Here is a 19,618-nt window from a genome sequence, read left to right as displayed (position 1 = left end):
TACAGACATTATGACAGCATCCCCTGATCTAAAACCTACATGAAAGCAAGGAAAAACTCAAAAACCTCAGCATGAGGAAAATTAAGAAACCTTGAGAAGGGGCCGCGTATGAAGTCATCCCCCAGGCCAAAATGAATGTTGCAGGGTATCAACAAACAATTCAACTTGAAACATAGGTCATTCATAAGCTATGGAATAGAAGTGCGTTTTAAGCTGAGATTCAAACACTTCCACGAAGGTTGCAGGTGGAATCTCAAAGGGACGAGCACTCCACAGCACCTGGGCCTGAATGGAAAATGCTCTCTAACCTATTGATTTCTTCTTGGCTCTTGGGACCACTAGTAGACCAGCATTTTCTAAGTGAAGGCTCCGACCAGGAACACGGGGGAATGCAATTGAGTTTTTATTTTCCACATTGTATATGATTAGTTTTAACTTGTTTACCTGGCAAATGTCATACAGGGGTCCTTGCACTATAACACAGATTTTAAATCAAAGATTTTATTGCTTTCACGAGTGTGGATTTTGAGATCCTCGTTTTCTGTGTCGTACCAAGGTTTTTAGTTACTGATAATACTTTGTGTTCTTCGTATTAGCAGTAATGCTTTATGCCCCCCCAAAAATAATTGCCTGTTATTGTACAATTCTGTATATATATTTGTTTAGTTCCACATGTTCACCAACAGACCTTTGTTAAGACTGAACCCTGCTAGATGTTCGCGGTTGTATGCTAGGAGTACGACTGACTGATGGGAAGACCATTGCTGGGAGAATACTGATATGAAAGGACACGTTGAAAGATCGAAAGAATACAATAAGTAAACACTTCATTCAAATATGTGGATTAGCATTAGGTGCATTTATAACAACTTGATGAAAATTGTGATTATCAAAGTAATGATGAGCTGATTAAATCAAAAAAGGAATATAGCTGGAAAACGTATGCAATAGTGACACATTTAAATCATCTAACAATAGTTTGCTAGATAACTGCTCGCTAAATAAACAGAAACAGATCTTGTAAAATAACCAGCCGGCTAGGCATAGTAAGACACTTGTGTATATGCGGATGGCAAGGTAGCTAATAGCTAGCTAAATAGATATACTGTAGCAAACAAATTAAAAGAGGCAGAAAACTATTTCTTCAGACTGTGTTCATACGCTGAGCACTAACAAAATCACCACAGAGAAAACATCTTTAGCACAATCCTCACAAAGATCTTCACCCACAATTAAAATGAGTAATGTCCGCTCGTTTTGTGTCTCGGGTCCAAGAGCGCATTTATAGATATACATATACCTTTCTTGCTGATTAGCTCCCTAAAGCTGACAATGCAAGATGGCCGTTATCTGGTAAATGGAAATGCGACAAACACCGACCACACTCAGCGGATTGCTTTGGCTTGCAACATTTTGGCTGAATGAGTGCTTAGTAAGTGCTCATAAAGCAAATGTGAGCTATAACACCGCTCTGCCTGCAGGAGTGCCGCAGGAGAGTTTTCCGAACCGTTCAGGAGAGTTAAGACTCCGAAGGTTTTCCATACCGTTCGGTGCCTCCGCAGGTCTTGGCTAAGATAGGAGAAGCTGTCGAGATCACAATGGTTCGCAAACTTCTGCTTTTGATTGAATACGGCCCCTTTGGATCTGCTCAACCATAAAATAAACCCCTTGTCTAAGTTGAGCTTTTAATCATTTTCATAGGTGGCGGTAGTTCTTCAGATATTAAAATGCACGTTTAGGAGTTCTGGCCAGTAGATAAATGAAATAAATGTCAGCAAAATGCTGGATCTCCGGTGAGTATGAGAAGCCAGTAAGTATGCAGAGCTGGAATCATGCGAGGAAAAGCAATAAGGTTGCGGTTAAGGTTGAAAACCGTGATCCGGATCACGTCTTTCGGTGGTTGAAGACTTTTAACCGTATAAAGGAAAAGAACAGAACAAATGTAAAATGATTTTTCGAGGGGGATAGAACAAGGGTCACCGACCTATTTGAAGCTGTGAGTGTCATGATTGCTGATTCGGGGCACCTGCGACTGCCCCGTTGGCGCCAACAGCCCTGGTCCCCGATTGGCTCCCTGAGTCTTTTTAAACCCCCGTCTTCCAAGAGGAAGCTGTCAGACCGTCTGCGAACCAATGCTCTCAGCTAGGCAAGCTTTGTACTATCAGACATTCTCCTGCCCAGTTTTCTCCTGCCCGATACCTGTTGCCGACCTGTTTCTGGACCCGTTTCTGTTTTGCTCTTTATCCCAGGCATCTACCTGTTTTGCCTTGTTTCCTGTTTGATACCTATTGCCGACCTCTTTTCTGGACTCGTTACTGCCCTTGCTCTTCCGTCCCGGCCATCAACCGGTTTTCCCGCTGCCTACAACTATCCTCGCTCGACACGGAAGTGCCACTTCTGCGTTCCTGCCATCAGCTACCCGTGACTGACGATCATCGGATCGTGGAAGAAACCACCGCTCTCTTTCTCAATGAAACTGAGTAAAATGAACGCTATTGGGTCCTGTCTCCATTTCTGGCTCGTGACAGAGCGCTACCTTTTTTGTTTCTTCGTGAAGGGCTACAAGTTTGATATGGATTTATAAATTAACATCATGTCCGAGCTACTAATGTAAACAATTTCCGCAGTTTACGACGCAAGGTTATAGCAAATTATGAAAATACACATCTTCTATAAAAACTATGCAAATCCTCTCGATACAATACAATAATTTACCATACATTAAAGAGTACAATCTACGGGAATCAACAAATATCACAAGTCAGCATGGTAGATGATGGACCCATGCGGAGGAGGCAGAAACTGGAGCTCGATGTGCTCAAAAACAAGGATGGTATTCATGAACAAAATTAGGACCAACAGACCAAACAAACAATTGGGTAAAAAGTGACTAAAAAGTCCAAACAAAAAAAACAAAATTAAAAAAACAACTTGACAAAGTACAAACTACAAATCACAGGAACTGGAAGAGAAATAATGCAGGGAACCAAAAAAAAAACTAAAAACAAACAAAGTAACCGGGCATAGTGGTGGATATGAAACTGGCAAAAAAAAACAGGACGACAATGGCAAGCGAAATGAAAAAAGACAATGACCCGACAAACGTGTGGAGTATAAAATGTATTTTTTAAAGGGTTCAGGAATATTGGGCGCAAGTGTCTGGTGATTGCCCAGTTCAAACCTTGGTTGGGGCGCCCTGCTCGCAGGAGGTGTGTCATATCCCAATAACAAGTGCTTGATGGAACTTGAGTTGCCAATTGCTACATCTCTTGTTACAAATATTGAAAAGTTTTATTCACACTAATTCTATAGAGTAAATATTTTAATGATCGCTACTTTGTAGTTTGCAGTTTTTTAATTGATGCCGGTGTCTAAAACACACTTAGCATAAAATAGCACTCTTAAAAGCAACTAAGAAGAGGAAAGTTCTCATTATCCATACTTAAGTACGCTTTATTTAATATTCTCACAAAAAAGATTCTGCTTAACCACAACAACACGTAGTGCAATAGATGTCAGCAGGGTATGGACACCTTTTACATATGCAAATTCAAATTATTATTTTTTTCCAGTATCATTAAAAGGAAAAAAATCTTTGTGAATCATGTATTTTGCAGAGCCACAAATATATCTGCCATTTACACCTTGATTTTTTTAATTTCGAGTGTGTTACAGTGTCTGAAACTCATGGGAAAAAGTGAGCAGACACCAGTGCAGACGACTCTGAAAAGTTGCCTGCCCCATTTTTCACAACTTGAAAGACAATAAGACCACTCATCGCAAAAAAAAAAAAACCCTGCTGTTGCAAAGTATAAACTGTTGAGAATCAGAATATATAACAGAACAACACTTTAAAATGATGTCTATTATAAATCTACTTATAACATTCATTGCATGTATGACATGGCTGTTTTCCATGAGTATGTCCCTGCATCGACTCATCTTCATTCATGCAACGTTTGCGTGGCGTTGTCTGCTACAAGCCAATTGAACTCCTCTTTCCACCATGCTTTTAATGTAAGTTTACATTTTGTAGCGCCATCAATTTGGTTAGCTTCTTTTGAATATTTATTCTGGGGCTGAGGTTTTGGCTCGATTCCTAACCACTTCTCCATTTTTGTGTTCTCTGTGCGTCTACTTTGCAAAATGATATGCAAATGCAGGACCTTATAACGCTCGGGAAAGTCCGGAACTACCAAGTTATTCGATGCGGGCTTCCGATTGGCTGCTGAGTATGCAACTTGCCAAACGAACCGAAAATTTCCAAACCGAACCGAGATTTGGAAATCGGAATAAAGCATGCGTTTGATTTGAAAAATAATCTGTTTATTTGGGGTTTTTTTTCCTTTCATGAAAAAGTTGTGGGCCACACGGGCGGAGACGTTTTGTAAGTTGTACGCCTGACGTCAAAGATGCACGCCCCGGGTGTCCGGGCAGACGTTGTTTCAGACACTGGTGTGTTATTATCAAGACATACTTTTTAGATCTCGAGTATTATGTATTTGTGGATCTTGACAATACGTGCGTAAATATTTTTGAAACAAATCCCTCCCCAGTAATTTCCACCTCACCACTCTTAAATATCTGCGGGAGTAAAATAGGTATAATAATATCGATATGGGACACAGGCTCTGGCATTATCACTATTCCAATCAAACCTAGCAGAGTGAAAGAAAATGCGCAGCATCATTCCTTTTTGTTTAGAGAGCGCGTTTGAGGGTTTTGTCGAATTCTGTATTAAAATGTACGCTTATCAAAAATGTTCCGAAGCCCCGCATTAACTCATGCAGGTGAGCCCCGATTAGCTTCACACGTTAGCCAATTACGGAGACAGGAGCCTGCTGTTTAGCGACTGCCGTTTTGGCCTCCGGGTATTTCGTGCGAGCGCATTTGTAGGTCAAGGGGGGCTTAAATGAGCTGGTTCACCACCCCAGGGCCATCTCTGCCATAACAGCCACGGAAGTGCGTTTGTTCTCGCGCCCTCGTCACGGTGAGCACTTGGCAGCGGATGACAGGCGCTCGTTTTTAAAGCGCCATCTAAAGAGGAGCCGGCTTTTTGGGTTTTTTTTTTCCGCCGGCTTGGTTTTGGGAGGTAAGGGGAACCTGTCTTCGGTTCTGAGTCACTCTCTCCCCTTGGTTACACCGCATTGTGTTTTTGTTTGGATTCATAGAGGACTCTTCAAAAAAAAAAGGGGGGTCACTCTTTCCACTGGAGCGCTCGTTGTCAGGCTGCATGTTTTCCGGATGACACCGGCGACCGCGAACTTACGAATGCGTTTTTTGAAACTTTTGGAGCAGGGGCGTGACCACAGTGGGGCTGGGGTGGCCAGAAATTGCTGGGTTTTGGCATTAATGGGGACCAGAACCACATGCAAAAATACGCAAAGTAGCGTCGCACCACCACAAAAGCCACCAAAGGGTTAAACTTACTTGCAGACGACATCATAACCGACTGGAACAACATAACAATATGAGATCTACGAACAGTGCCGGTTCTAGGATCCAGAGTGTCTGGCTTGTTTTCATTTCAATTACATTTTAATCCAAATATTTTGCGAAAGGCTTTCAACTTAAAGGGCCGTTTTAAATCAATCGAATTTTCGTTTTAGGCTGTGTATAATAATTGAGTGTTTGTTTTAAGGCCGTTTTATGAATTAAATGTTCCTTTTATGAACAGAATGGTGGCATTCTTTGGCTTCTATAAAAACATACTCTCCGTTGTGACATACCAGAGCTTCCACAGACTCTGCCGCTATGCTTCAAGTGACACTAGCCGAGCGAAAGGCGAGCGGTAAGGGGGCGAGAGCAGTTTTAGGAATCAAATGGACAAACAAGGCATGAGAGCATTTGTGCCGCTATAACTGGAACCCAGTAACAATCCATGGAGCACCTGGTGGTGATCAGACATTTCTTTGCTCTCTTCTGACTTTCCTCAGAGTCTGATTTAATTGATGAATTTCTTTTCAATGTAATGAGCCCCTAAAAGCTGTCTGTCGCCGTACACCGAGTTTATTTTGATTCAGTGACTTTGCATGCCCACCCTGGCTGTCTGACTGACAGCATGCATCAACCTATCACAGTCAGGCAAACAACCAGTCACGCCCACCCAATACGCGCGCACACACACAATCTGCCCCCGAGCAGCAGCTGAGGTTTTGAGTTTTTCCTTGCCCTTTTAGATCTGGGGATGGTGTAATAATAGTCTGTGCAGCCCTTTGAGACTACTTTTGATGAGGCGCGTCAAAGACGAACTCTCTCTGACCACAATGAACGATACATTGATATAAAAACAATTGAATTAAAAATATGCGAAGAAGTGAACCGGCAATAACCGAACTGCGAAGTAGCGAGGGGTCTCTGTATAGCCCAGCGCCCCCGCCTTTTCACCGCCACCTTCATCACGGCCCCACCTGGTAGGCAGCCTGTGACTCTCCCTCAAACATCTTGGACTAGTCTGTTCTCCAGACCTAAAGCTGGTCCACAGGTCGGTGGGGAGGGGGTGCGGGGAGATGGAGAAAAAGGAGTTCTGAGGGAGTGCGGTTTGTTGGTTCTGATTAGAGGATCAGATGCGCTAGCGTTGCCAGGTGCTGGTGGGCGAGCAGTCTCTTGACTTTGGCCTGGCTCCAAAGCCTTTCATTTGTCATGCAGTAATAGTCACTACACAGTGTGGATTTTTTTGCACGTTCGGTTACTTTTACTCCTATTTGCGTTTATCGTTTTGATCCGGCACAGGGGTCGGGAACCGTTTTGACCCTAAGAGCCATACAAGCAATAATAATATTTTTTGGCGGGGGAAGAGCCGCACCGTATATTATCGAGTCAAAATTCAATAAAACCGACAAACCGGCTCTGCCGACAATAGCTAATTCTTCAGCACTGTGCGATGTTGAATGATTTGAACAAATCTATGAAATAATAAGAATACCAGAGCCTGTGTGCCATATCATTAGAAATATTCCACTTATAATTCGACTTAAAGAGTGTTCAAGCTTATTTTTCTCATACATAAAAGTTTCAAAACAAGGTGCGGGCAAAGTTGTTTTTAAAAATGTCACAAAATACTGCAAACAAGGATATCAACGTATTTCCCTTTGGTGCAGAGGGAGAACGTGGATGGGCGCCTTGTGTATAGCTCTGCCCATTTCTACCACTCACCCAATCAAATTGCTTTCTGCGCTTTGCTAGAGCCACAGGCTTAAACATTTGTTTTGGGTTAAAGTTTTTTTTGTGGGTTATTATCATAAAGTGTTGCAACAATGAACAGAGATTGTTTAATAAGCTTCCCTATAAAGGATTATTTAGTGATTTACAGCCAAGACGGGGTCTGTTGGGGTGAAACCTTGAGTGTAAACTGTAGTTGACACTGTGTCCTGGGCCGAACTCCCATTTATGGATCACTAAAATCTCAGTTTTGCATGGGTGTCCATCAGCGCGTGTTTATCAACATATAAATCATCGCTAAAGTTCTAATTTATCTCCGAGCCTTATGTCATCATGAAAAGAGCTACAAATGGCTTGGAGCTGCAGGTCTCTGACCCCTGATCCAGCAGATTGAATTTAAGAGTTGAATCTGGTACCTCTTCCCCCTAGAGCAGGGGTCGGGAACTTTTTTGACTTGAAGAGGAACTCTGTTCTCCCGCTCAGCTAAAGAACACGAAAATTGTGTAATATGTTCTTTCAGTCATGTCGATTTTCTGGAATATTTCCTCAAAGATTTACACGGATCGCAGTCTCAAGAAAGCACCATAACACTAAGAATTATGACAGTATTTCCCCGGTTTACAGCCTAACTAAATGCTTGATGTCCCACCAATTCGATGCGCATAAAACCCAACCCCTGCTCCTGTTAAGTTCCCGTTTTGTTGAATTTTCCATTTTTGTCGTGACAGAAGAACCCTCGGAGGGCTGCGGTAAATCCTGGCGTAAGCAGATCCGAACGGGCCGGCGTTTGCAGCGTGCGGTCTTATTTTCCTAAAGACGAACGGCGGCGGGGTCGGCCTTTGAAATCGAGCGACAGAAGTTGAAATCGGACGACGGCGAGAAGCGTGGCGGCGAGCCGAGAGGACCCCGGGCACGCGGCAGCGCTCCACATAAAATAAATCCGCACCGCTTTTATGAGCTTCATCGCAGTAGCCATCTAAATCTGGGTTAACAAGCGCAGCTTACCGCTATGAGCCCGGGGCACCGGAGAAGAACCCCCACTTTTTTTTGTGGAAAAAAAAAAGGAGAGTTGTTGCTGGAAATTCATTTCCCATAAGCCATCTGGGCCGTCTTCCTTTGAAGTGGCTTTCTCCGACTTTGGACAGGAAGTCTGCAGCTTAGAGCGTTGCCGAGCCAAAGAGGGAGCGACGCGTACCTGCATTGTGAGGCCGCGAGCAAGTGCTAATCCGCACATAAATAGAAAGTGGCAAAATGCGAACACAACGCGCCGAAGAATATGCGCTTAAGCCTTATTTGGGCCGGCTTTGTTACCGTCTACGTTACCCGTTCTCGGGCACGCCGCCAACACGCCAACACCGACGAATCAACGACACCGAAGCCCCAAAGTGGCTGAACGAACGGCGTTATCGTCAACAAATTCTTATTTTGCGACGAGCGCCGACCGAGGGTTAAGAGCATTAGCGCGGGCGGCGCCAAAGGGCGCCCCGATACCATTCAAAGGGTGAGACGCCAACGTGCCTTCGGCACGTGGCCCGGTAAATATTGGCTGATATTTTCACGCCTCTTTGCATAATATAATAATTAATCACACGCGTTCGAGTTCTACTTTTCCGCAGGGTGAAAGCGACCCGGGAGCCCGCCAAGGTCACCGTCGCGACTACCGAGTTCCCACAAACCATCCATCCATCCATTATCTGCACCGCTTATTCTCAGTAGGGTCGCGGGGGTGCTGGAGCCCATCCCAGCCATCTCCGGGCAGTGGGCAGGGGACACCCTCAACTGCTTGCCAGTCGCAGGGCACACAGAGACAGACGATTCACTTGCTCATTCCCACCTAGGGACAATTTGGACCGGCCAATTCACCCGACATGCATGTTTTTGGAATGTGGGAGGAAACCAGAGTGTAAGCACGCAAGCACGGGGAGAACATGCAAACTCTGCACAGGAAGGTTGGTAGCTGGATTTTAACCCATGACCTCAGAACTGTGCCGCACATGCGCTAACCACCGCCCCGCAGTGCTGTCCTCTCACAAACCAATACTCTTCATTTCAATGAACGGAAATGCTAATAGTTTCTTTAAAAATGAATCACTCGTCTTCTTCCATATATTTGATCTATTTTGTGTCACAAGAAGGTAGGTTATCAAAAAAAAAAATTTACAAAAAAAGAGTGGCTTCAAAGATTTATATGCAGAATATTCTGGGCATTGGTCGGCTCCCATTCGGTTTAAAACGTGATTTCAGTTTGCACTTATACAAAAACCATGCGAGGACTTGCATATTTACATATTTTTCAGATATACTTTTCCCGTATGTCCGGGCTCGGAGCCTTCGTTCGGAAAATGCTGATCTAACTCGTGATCCCGAGAGCCAATAGGAACGGGTTCGAGAGCGCTCTACATTCGGGGCCCGGTGCCGTAAAATGCCCCGCCTTTTGAGATTGGATCTGCAACCTCAGTGGAAGTGTTTCAATCTAGGCTTAAAACACACTTCTATTCTATAGCTTATGAATGACCCATGTCTCATGTTGATGAGGGATGTGTATTGCTTGTTGATGCCCTAGCAACATCTTTTGAAACCCAGTCATCCTGGAAGGGGGATGACTTCATGTGTGGCCCCTTCTCAAGGTCTCCTCACCCCCTCATGCCGAGGTTTTGAGTTTTTTTCTTGCCCCCATAACAACAGACAAGTCTCTCCTCCCCCATATAAGGTGTTGGGTAGAAATGACAGTAATATGTAGCTTCCATTTTCAGTTGCAGGAAGTTCTTCCTATTACAATTTACCACTGGGACACTACCATAGATTTCTTCATAGCCCATCATAGATAAATATGTAATCCTTACCCGAATACACATTTCATACTGCCCTGTTCATACACACCTGTCCTCTAGGGCACAACCCATAGGAGGCGATAACGCCATACAGTTGCTGTTGATCGCGAGGGAAGAAGAAAAGCAAAGCAGTGCGCACTTGATTTTTGAGCAGACTTGTTGAGAAACAAGAGCAACAACAGAACCAGCAACCATTTCAAGCACTTCATCCAAAATTCAAGCTCTTTTCAATTCTTGAAAGCACAACATTATAGTTCAAGCATTTTTGTGGATTTCAAGCAACTGTACAAACCCCTGATACTAAATCATTAAAAAAAGAGCGTGAGGGTCAACAACTCTTTCGAAGCGGAGAGCTACTTTTTGATACTGATTGAAGCGAAAGGCTACCATTTAGATAAATAAGGTGTTTTGTTTATTTTTTCTCAACTTTTCCTTAGCCTTTTTCCAATTTTTCTACTTTCAGTTTTTCTGATTATACTTTTCAGATCTGTTCCTCCAGCAAGTTTTACCAGGTTTGTTTTTTCTCTCTTCTTCTGTAGTTTGGTTTGTTTTTAGTTCCTGAACTTCTTTTCTTGAAGTAACAATAGTTTACGATTTCCTTTCAAATAATTCTATTTAAGGGATTTTTTTCCCTAGATGTTCTTGATAATCTTTTTATGCAGGTAAATGTAAGTCGTCTTTCTCTGACTTTTTTTAAATCATTGTTCTAGGAGTTCTTTTTACCCTACTTGTTGTAGTAATGGTTTTGTTTCTTTTTCACAGTTTTAGTTCATTTATTCATTGTCCTTATATTTCTTGGTTCTCTGGCTACTCAAGTAAAAGTCGCTCTTATTGATTTTGCTCTTTGAGGTCAGCTGGTTATTGTTCTTTTGGTTCCATTCATTTCTTTTATTTTATTGTCCCCTGTTTATTTAGTACTTTTTTAAATTTAGCTTTTTCTGCCCTTTCTCTTTGAGTTGTGATTATTGATCTTCTGGTTTTATTTATTTCTTTGAGTAGCAATTATTCTTTTTTAGTTGCTATCGTCTTAGTTTTCTAGCTACTCAAGTAATAGTAGACCTTGTGGCTCTTGCTCTTTGATTTCTTGTTGTAATTGTTTTTCTGGTTCTATTTTTTTTTCTTCTGGTAGCAATTTATTTTAAATCTCATTTCAATTTTTAAGTGGTTCCTTGTTTGGAGCTCTAGCTACTAAAATGGTGCATCTACTAGCATATAAGCCTACATCGAATATAAGCCGACCCCATAGTGCTATTTTGTAGCACTCATTTTCATGTAGTGGTCATACAGTACACGTTGAGGCTTTAAAATATCCACATACTCAATGAAATAGAAGAAAAGGTGGACACCAACCTGTGGAAGCAGCAAACTCTTGTTTTTTTCTTGAAAGCTCGCAATTGAACACCTTATCCATTTCGTCTTCGAATCACCAAACTTTCATGTAGCTTCCGAGTGACTTGTTAGCTTGATGTCAGCAGTATAAGACAGACGTTTTATAGTTTCCCCCCGGGCATTGTGTATTACAGAATCATTTTATATATAAAATGAGCAAAATTCAGCACATTTTTAAGTCAATTATTAGACCGCGTAGCCACGTTTGCTTCATTGACTTTCTGTTCATTTGTTTGTTCCGGTATAAGCCACGCCCACTCCAGACGCGCTGCCAATCAATTACGTATATAAACCAATCTTACGATTCAGGAAGTTGATTACATTGTTCTAAATTCAATTTATGTTCAAATATACGAACGTTTTTTTAAAGTTCTAGTTCTCAGGTCCTCGTTGTGGTTATTTTTTTCTTCTTTTGGAAGCAATTCTTCTATTTCTAATTTCAGTTCAATTATGACTACGAATACGCGTCTATTTTGAGTTGAAGTTTTCTTGCGAGGAAATTCATACTGGCAACACAAGGGGGCGCCCTTCTGCCAACAGACTTTCATGAGGCGTGTTCAGGAGAGTGAGTGATTGCTATCGCGAGCTATCGCTAGCTTCTGAACGGCCAGTGATCATTGAGCGCTCGCGTGCCCGAGTAATCACGGGAGAAAGACCGCTTACTTTGATTTCCAACATGGCGTCGACAGTGCAGAAGATGGAGGATCTCACCCTGACGAGTGCTGTTGGCGATGTAATATATCGTCTTACATTGCCTGGTAATGTTTGTGAACAATGCAAGACAGGTATGACCCTTCCACTGCGTTTAGGATAACCTTAACTGTGTCAATATGCGAACTGTCGCTCATATCAGCCAACTCGCTCAAAGCAAGCTGTAGAACGAAATCCATTGTACTGTCGTCGGCCATTTTGGATCAGTAAGGCAATCACAGTGAGCGATTACAAAACGTTCAGCAGTGCGCGGCAAGCGATTATCAAGAGACTACATGTCTGATCACTCTCCTGAACACGCCTCTGGTGAGCGTTTCACCTTTGCGAAATCAATCAGTGACGAAAAAACAAAATCTTTTTATTCTCTCCTTTGATTTTTTTGTTTTTACACGACTCTCATTTTATGGTAGTTGTGCGGTAATCTCATTTGAAGGTGTATTCATTTCATGTTCGGATTAGCGCATCGACGTTCAAAATGCGCTTCTACTCAGTTTTTAGGTTCATAAGCTACTCCCAATTCGTTAGTAGACATACCAGTGTATAGCTTTTTGTTGTTTTCCACTATTTCCAGGGCTCATCCACGGAGAGTCCTGTTTTAATACAGATTACTGCAGTCTGTCATGGTGCCGTAACGTAATACTCTCCATTTTTTCCTGCTTGTTTTTGCTGCTGTTGCATATTTTCTTTGACCCGCATGCAAACAAATAGAACGTTTTACTGACAGTAAGTTTACAAAAAGTCATCGTTACAATCAGGAAAAACAAAGCTAACGTCAGTCATGCAACGGTGAGTCCAGAGAGGCGGCACCAGGGGGAAAAACTGGATGAAATATGCGGTTTTGTCATTTGGATGAACTGCTACGCGAAGTATTCCTGATTACAATTTTCATTTTTCCCCCCTGCGCGATCGCGTCAGCATCTGGGCCTCGTCCGACCGAGCATCTGGGTCCAACGCGGAGAACAGGAAACACATTTCCATTTGACTCTACAGATTCTTTGCCGAAAAGTAGTGATATTTTTGGGTTCATACAGCTTATTCATGGACAAATTCAAGCACTTTTAAGAACAATTTTCTATTTTTCCAGTACCTTCAGAGGAAGAAATCCAGGACCAATCCAAACTATCTTGCTGCTATGTTGAGCTGTTCCTAGCTCCGATCGCCAATATTTTTGTGTCAATGGGCTGCTAAAAACTGACATCAATTCTGCCAATCCACTTCAAGAATGCATGCGCAACAGCAATACGTGACTTTTGCTTCCAAATTCGGCCTCATTTGAATGATATTAAATGCATCAAAGGAGAGTGCATTCCATCTCTCAATCTGTTGCTTTTGGTTTTTACTTTTTTTTTTTACTTTATTTTTATTGTTATTTTTTTTGCGTTATTTTCAAAGGATCACCTTTTTGATGGCCAAATCCAAGCACTTTCTATGGCTTTCAAAGCCAATATTCATTTTTTTCCCAGTACCATTAAAATATAAAATCCTGCACTCATCAAAAGAACCGGAGTCTAGAGCTTAGTTTCAAACCCTAATTCTAGCCCCAACCTTATTTTGGAACCCTAAAATCGGTTTCAAACCTTTGGCTCAACCCTAGTCCTACACCTTAGCCCGTTTAAGACTGTACCCCGAGCTCTAAACCTATTTTGGAACCTGATATTCGGTTCAGAGCACCAATATGGAACTCAAACCCTAGTTCCTAACACGACACCTACCTCTAGCTGTAGTCCCGACCCCGCTGAATTTAGTTCGCTTTTGTAAGCCTAAATCATGTTTCAAAGCCACGTATGAAGCCCAGACTTTAGCTCCTAACCATAGCCTTGCAGACCCGAAAGGCCCAGCATTCTGTATTTAGTCATTTTCATGTTTTTTGGGGTGATACGGGGGGTTCAGAAGGCTTTAGCTCCTATCCATAGGTTCCTATCCCGCACTATACGGCCATTTCACTTTGCAGTGCCCACCTCAGAACAGATTAATGTCCTATGCCGGGAGTCTACTGTATAGGTGATTTGTAAAATAGTATTCAGGACGATTTGCATAAAGGCATTAGGAAGCCTATTTACATAATGCGTGTCGGATTGTCGGGAGGGATGCCGGTGGGCGCACTTGGATCCGAGTCAAAACGCTTTTCTTGCAAATAACGCGCGCTCACACTTCAAGACGGGCGATGCAGAGGTTGGATCGCGCTGCCCCCTGTGGGCGTGGAGGAGTAGGAGGGAGGACGGTGTCACGCATCAAACTCTTCGCGGGCTGCAAAAGTGCACGGGGAGAAGATACATGTGAAGAGCGAGCATGTTCGAAGAGGAAGAACGATGAAGAGAAAACGAAGAGACCGACACGGCGGTCGGGATTCGACGCGGTCTCTCTTGTTGGCGTTTCGAGGGAAGCTTTTGCAAATATCGAACGACGCTCGCAGCGACAGTCGGATGAGCAGAAGCGAGCTCTCCGTCAACACCAAACCCGCCGCGTATGTTGTTCTTGCGCGATTGCAGGAACATTCTCTCCTAATTGCTCTTGTTCCTCATCCCGGGCCGACTGCTGACACCGACAAAGGCGTAAAGCGTAAACGCCAAAGTCGGCCATCCGATCTCGCGCTCGATCAGAACAATGAAAGGAAGCGCGGGATGACGTTTGAGCGTTTCATCCGAGCTCACTGCACAGGATTTTGAAGCGCGCCCTCAAAAAGTAGTCGTTTCTGATGAGGTTTTTATAAGGCGCATTAAAACTACAGTAAGAACTAGGGTTGCGTAAACATTCCTACATTTCAGTTCAAATCATTGATTTCATTGAACATTGATGGGATCATTTTTCTGTATTAATTTCCTACAATGTTAGAATTAGAATGCTATTCATTACATAGGTGCCTTACCATCGAGACAATTATTTTCTTGCTTCAAAAAGTCTCATCAACCTTTGGGTAGGTGAGCTGTCCAAATTCAACAACCCTTTACCTGCGTAAGAAAAGCTTCATTCTTCTGTTTGATGTTCCCGTGTATACAACGGAGAGTCCCTTTGTTTCCCCAACCATTCTGTGACTGAGCCGTAATATAAAAAGGGGAATTGTCGAAGTTCTGGTCGGATGAGAATCGGGTCTGGAACTGGTCGCGTCTCCTCATGAGCTGAAATGAATATCTCTTGACTCTTATCGTGAGATGTAACGTGAGACTTATCGAACTTGAATTGATATACCCCATGACACTAACGAGGATAAGCGCGGCAGAAAATGGATGGATGGATAAAGTAACATTATGACATTTGATTTCACAATTAATTTTAGCATGTAAGCCACAAGAGGGCATTCAAACACCACTGTATATAATAATAATAATTTCCTTTGTATTGTCATTCTTTTGTAAGAACGAAATGTCGATACACCTGACCCGTTGCATCGGCTCGCTACAACGGGTCAGGTGTATCGACATTTCGTTTTTACAAAAGAATGACAATACAAAGGAAATTATTATTATTATTATTATATTTCTCAAAAGCAGAACAGTTCTCGCATGCAGTACCAGTTACCAACTCAAGAGTGCATCGTTTTGTACACACCGTTACCATTAACAAAAACATTCAAGTTATCACGATACCTTTCAATGAACATTCGAAAGTTGGTGTCTGAGCTGCCGTCCAATGACTGCGCTTCTCTTTTGTTTCCTTTTTCAAAAAAGGTTCAACCCAAGAGGGCACTCAAAGACCACCCCGTGTTTCTCAGAGGCAGAACAGTTACCGTGTATGCAATATCATTTCAATGTAACTTTCCTGTATATAAGCGCACCCAATTATAAGGTGCACCTTTGGTTTTCTGGCCAATTTGGGGTTTTCAGATGCACTTTATAGTCCGCAAAATACGGTCGTTTGTGTCGTTGTGTGACATCGCAACCACGTGCTCATGCGGCCGCCATTTTGAAAATGAGGCAAAAACTTGTAGTATATTCTTGAAATTACACTGCTTCATTTTATCATTTAAATTGGAAGAGGAATTAATTTTTTTTCCGTTCATTTCATATCCGGGTCGTCAGCCAGGAAGTTGGTCAAAAAAAAAAACTGAGCTCAACAGTTTCCTTGGAAGTTTTATTACAGAATATTCCAGGCACAAATGAGCTACGAGGCATTGGCTGAAAGAATCCAAAAGTGTGAATGGCTGACAATGACTTTTATACTAAGAGGGTGATCCATGAGTAAAAATGAAAACTAAAAACGGCAGACAAACACTCGTATATTGAAACGGCCGTCTGCAAAACCCAAACCATAACTTTAAATAAAAACCTAAACACAAAATACAACGGCAGAGGAAATTTCCACTCAAAAAAGGAGTATTTTGTCAAACCTGTTTCAGCAGGAACTGATATGGCGCGTCCGAACCACGTCCGTGGTAAAACGGGAGGTCGGTCAAACGAAAGGTGAGATTATTTCTTTTTAAGTTTTTATTACATTATGAGCACAAATGAGGAACAATGCAGGAGCTCTAGGAGTTCACAAGCACAAGGGCTCAGATGGCTGACCATTACTTTTATACTAAAAGGGCAGTCTCAAGAACCGAAACCTAACGTAAATCAAATCACGGATAATGACTCATGCTGACAGGGTGGTCCCAAAGATGAATCAATACAAAACTAAAGAGGAAAGAGGCATTTTTGTCCAAACAGGATCTGATATGAAAATCCCCCCAAAATAATACTGAACTGAAAGATCAGAGAAGCCTTACAATTCCGACTGAATTATTTTAAGAAGTTCTTCAAGTTTGATGGTGATTGCTGCCTACATTTTGGTGCATCACCCCATCATGACAGATTCTCGTCACTATTGCACTTATCAAATCCTAGACTATTATATAAATTCCGATTTGTTTGTGGCTTATAGGCTCTGAAACCGCTGAGCTGATTCTCGTGAAAATGTACACAGTCGTACTTTAGGCCTCTGTGAGTGTCTTTAGTTAGGTTTCATGTCAAGGCAACCCCAATAAATACCAACAAAATGAAAAAACAAGCGGTTTAGGAGCTGCATGCGGTTATACTGCTCTTTAGGACTCCCTAGCGGTTCCCTGGCACGTTTTCAACAGACCACGGCCCCAACAACCACGTTCAAGTAGTACTCCCGGGGCGAAAAAAAAGCAGAAATGCGGGTACTTACGCGCAGGGGATTTACATAATGGCTATAATGTAGCCCAATGTAGCGGGGTGAGTGCTGTTTCTTCTTCACAAATGCACTCAAGTAAAAAGCATGGGATTTCAAAATACTCCCAAAAGTACAAAATGTTCCAAAACTTACTTAAATGTCATGGAGTAAATGTAACTCACCTGTGATAAAAAATATCTGTAATCAAGGTGTGGAAGTAAGCAACTTGGTTGCATGATTTATTTGCGGCTCACGAGACCGGTTTACGGTCGTACCGCCCTGAGAAGGGTTGGGACTGGTCAGTACTCGGATGGGAGACTGCCTGAGAAACTGGAAATCGGTCATTAGTGGAACGCACGCTCGACTGCGACAGCACTGACTGCACCCCACTGTGACAGTCGATTCAAATGAATGACCTTAACCGAATCAATTCGTAAAAAGAACAAATCTGAATTGAAACGTTCATTTAATGTGACTGGTAGGTGACGTCATTTACCCGACCGGAAATAAAATGTCAATATTATATTTAATTTTGCATTTTAAGCATATTTGCTCGTGCTCGATGAGGCATCTATCTGGTTGCGTGAATCGTTTGGTTTAATCTAAACGTTTTAAATCAGGCAGACTTCAATCCATACATGGACACGTTTACAAAGTAACGTTTCATGAGATGACGCTCGAGTACTTGCGAACGCTATAGTGCCACATTCCGCCGGGTAGACGTGAACCGATCTTAAAGCATTTGTCGCCTTGTGTTTAATCCTATTTTCTGTAATATTCTAAGAGTAACGTGGAGTATGCGGGTGTTGATGACGAAAGGGTCCATTTAGAACGAAAACCGTGACTAAAAAACGCCATCCTGGTGTGGTGCACAATGCTGCCATCTAGGGGTTCGCGCCCCTCACTGGCTTGCCGATGTGTGACCTGGAGGGCCAAACGGATTCAAAGTTGAAATGTTTCCGAACTCCGCATATCAGACTAGTCAACCTAAACAAACCATCTGGACCTCTAGAAACCTGCTGGTATGGAGGTGCAGGCAGATCCCCCCCAGTGGCTGTGCTCCAAATGGCTGTAGATACTATACAATCTGCGAGCGGCGGGCCTAGGACGCAACCATAAAGAAGAATCGTCCGCACCCACCCGGAGTGGGAATCGGGGCTACACTGTGGGGGTCCCGGCAGCAACGGCCTGGGTTGTGGAAAGTAGAAGTAAGAAGGGAGAGGACCCACAAAGAGGACTGAAGGATGCTGCTTGGGAGGGTGGGATGACAGAGCTATGCCCTTGCACAATAGTTTTGCCCTTTACACTTTGGTTAACTACTATTAAAAGATAATAACTCTGAAATTGTTTAATTGATGTTGAAAATGTCAGAAAACAGTGTTAAAATGTTATATCGTCATGTCATATTGTCAGATATAACAAAATTGTGAATATGCTTGACGGCTGTTGAGATTGTCGACTTTGTTTTGCTGCTGTTGGTGTCGGTGGATTTGTAACAAAGATGTTATACAACGAAATTGTGAATACGCTTGATTGCTATTAAGATTTTAGAGAAGGGTTGTTCAAACCTCACATTGTGTTTGCTGTTAAACGTCATATTGTGAATGTGCTCGATTGCTGTTGAGATTGACAAGATTGTTTTCTGTTATTAGTGTCAATGAATTTGTTCAAACCATTAATTGCTGTTAAAAATGTTGAAAAAAATTGTTAAAATGTCATATTGTCAGATATAACGAAATTGTGAATATGCTTAATTGCTGCTAAAATTATCGAGAAAAATTGTTCAAACCTCACATTGTTTATTTGCTGTTAATAGTGTCAATAAAATTGTTCAAACCAAAACAAATCTGCAAACGTAACAAATATATTCCCATAGGATCAAATGAAGCAATAGTATCTTACGCTTCCGTCCGTCATCAGGCACCAAGACAAATGTCCGCCATGCCACTATTATTATTATTATTTCCATTTCAGCAAAAGTCAGCTACATTTAAAGAAGGTTTTTATTACACAACAGGATTGGATTCAACGACAAAACAATAAAGCGAAAACATCTGAACCCAATTTTTCATTTTTAGGTTGAGGCAAATTGTGAAATTATAGAACTTGTGATTTATTCGGGGAATTTTGTTGCCGCTATAAGTTACAATTGGTGTTGGCCACTTGCAAAAAGTAAGTCGTTCCAGAAAGTAACAAAGTTAGAAAGTTAATGACTCTCTCGTTTAAAAAGAAGTCGTGTGTCAAAGAATTGGTTTGGAGCAGAATTCGATCGCAAGAGAAAAATGGCGTCCAGAAAGAGAACCGATTCCCATGTCCGAGAGACGACCATCGGAGCCATTTTGTTCGCCAAGGACACGCGTCCGTTGCCACCTTCACCAAAACGATAAGGTACGATAAGGAATCAAGACCGTCTC

General features: G+C 42.4%; 1 long non-coding RNA gene across 3 annotated transcripts in view; it reads right to left on the bottom strand.

Annotated features, from left to right (window-relative positions):
- The window catches only part of LOC148348693 (uncharacterized), a 62,782-nt gene extending 51,165 nt beyond the window's left edge, over positions 1–11,617 (bottom strand). For all 3 annotated transcript variants that reach the window (XR_015847595.1, XR_015847597.1, XR_015847596.1), the window contains exon 1: positions 11,343–11,617. This is a non-coding gene — a long non-coding RNA (uncharacterized LOC148348693). The remainder of the gene's footprint in view (positions 1–11,342) is intronic.
- Positions 11,618–19,618: the final 8,001 nt, after the last annotated feature.

Source organism: Urocampus carinirostris, chromosome 18 (genome assembly GCF_059441175.1).
Source record: "Urocampus carinirostris isolate Australia breed hairy pipefish chromosome 18, RoL_Ucar_1.0, whole genome shotgun sequence".
Taxonomy (NCBI): Eukaryota; Metazoa; Chordata; class Actinopteri; order Syngnathiformes; family Syngnathidae; genus Urocampus; species Urocampus carinirostris.
This window is presented reverse-complemented; position numbering and strand designations above follow the sequence as displayed.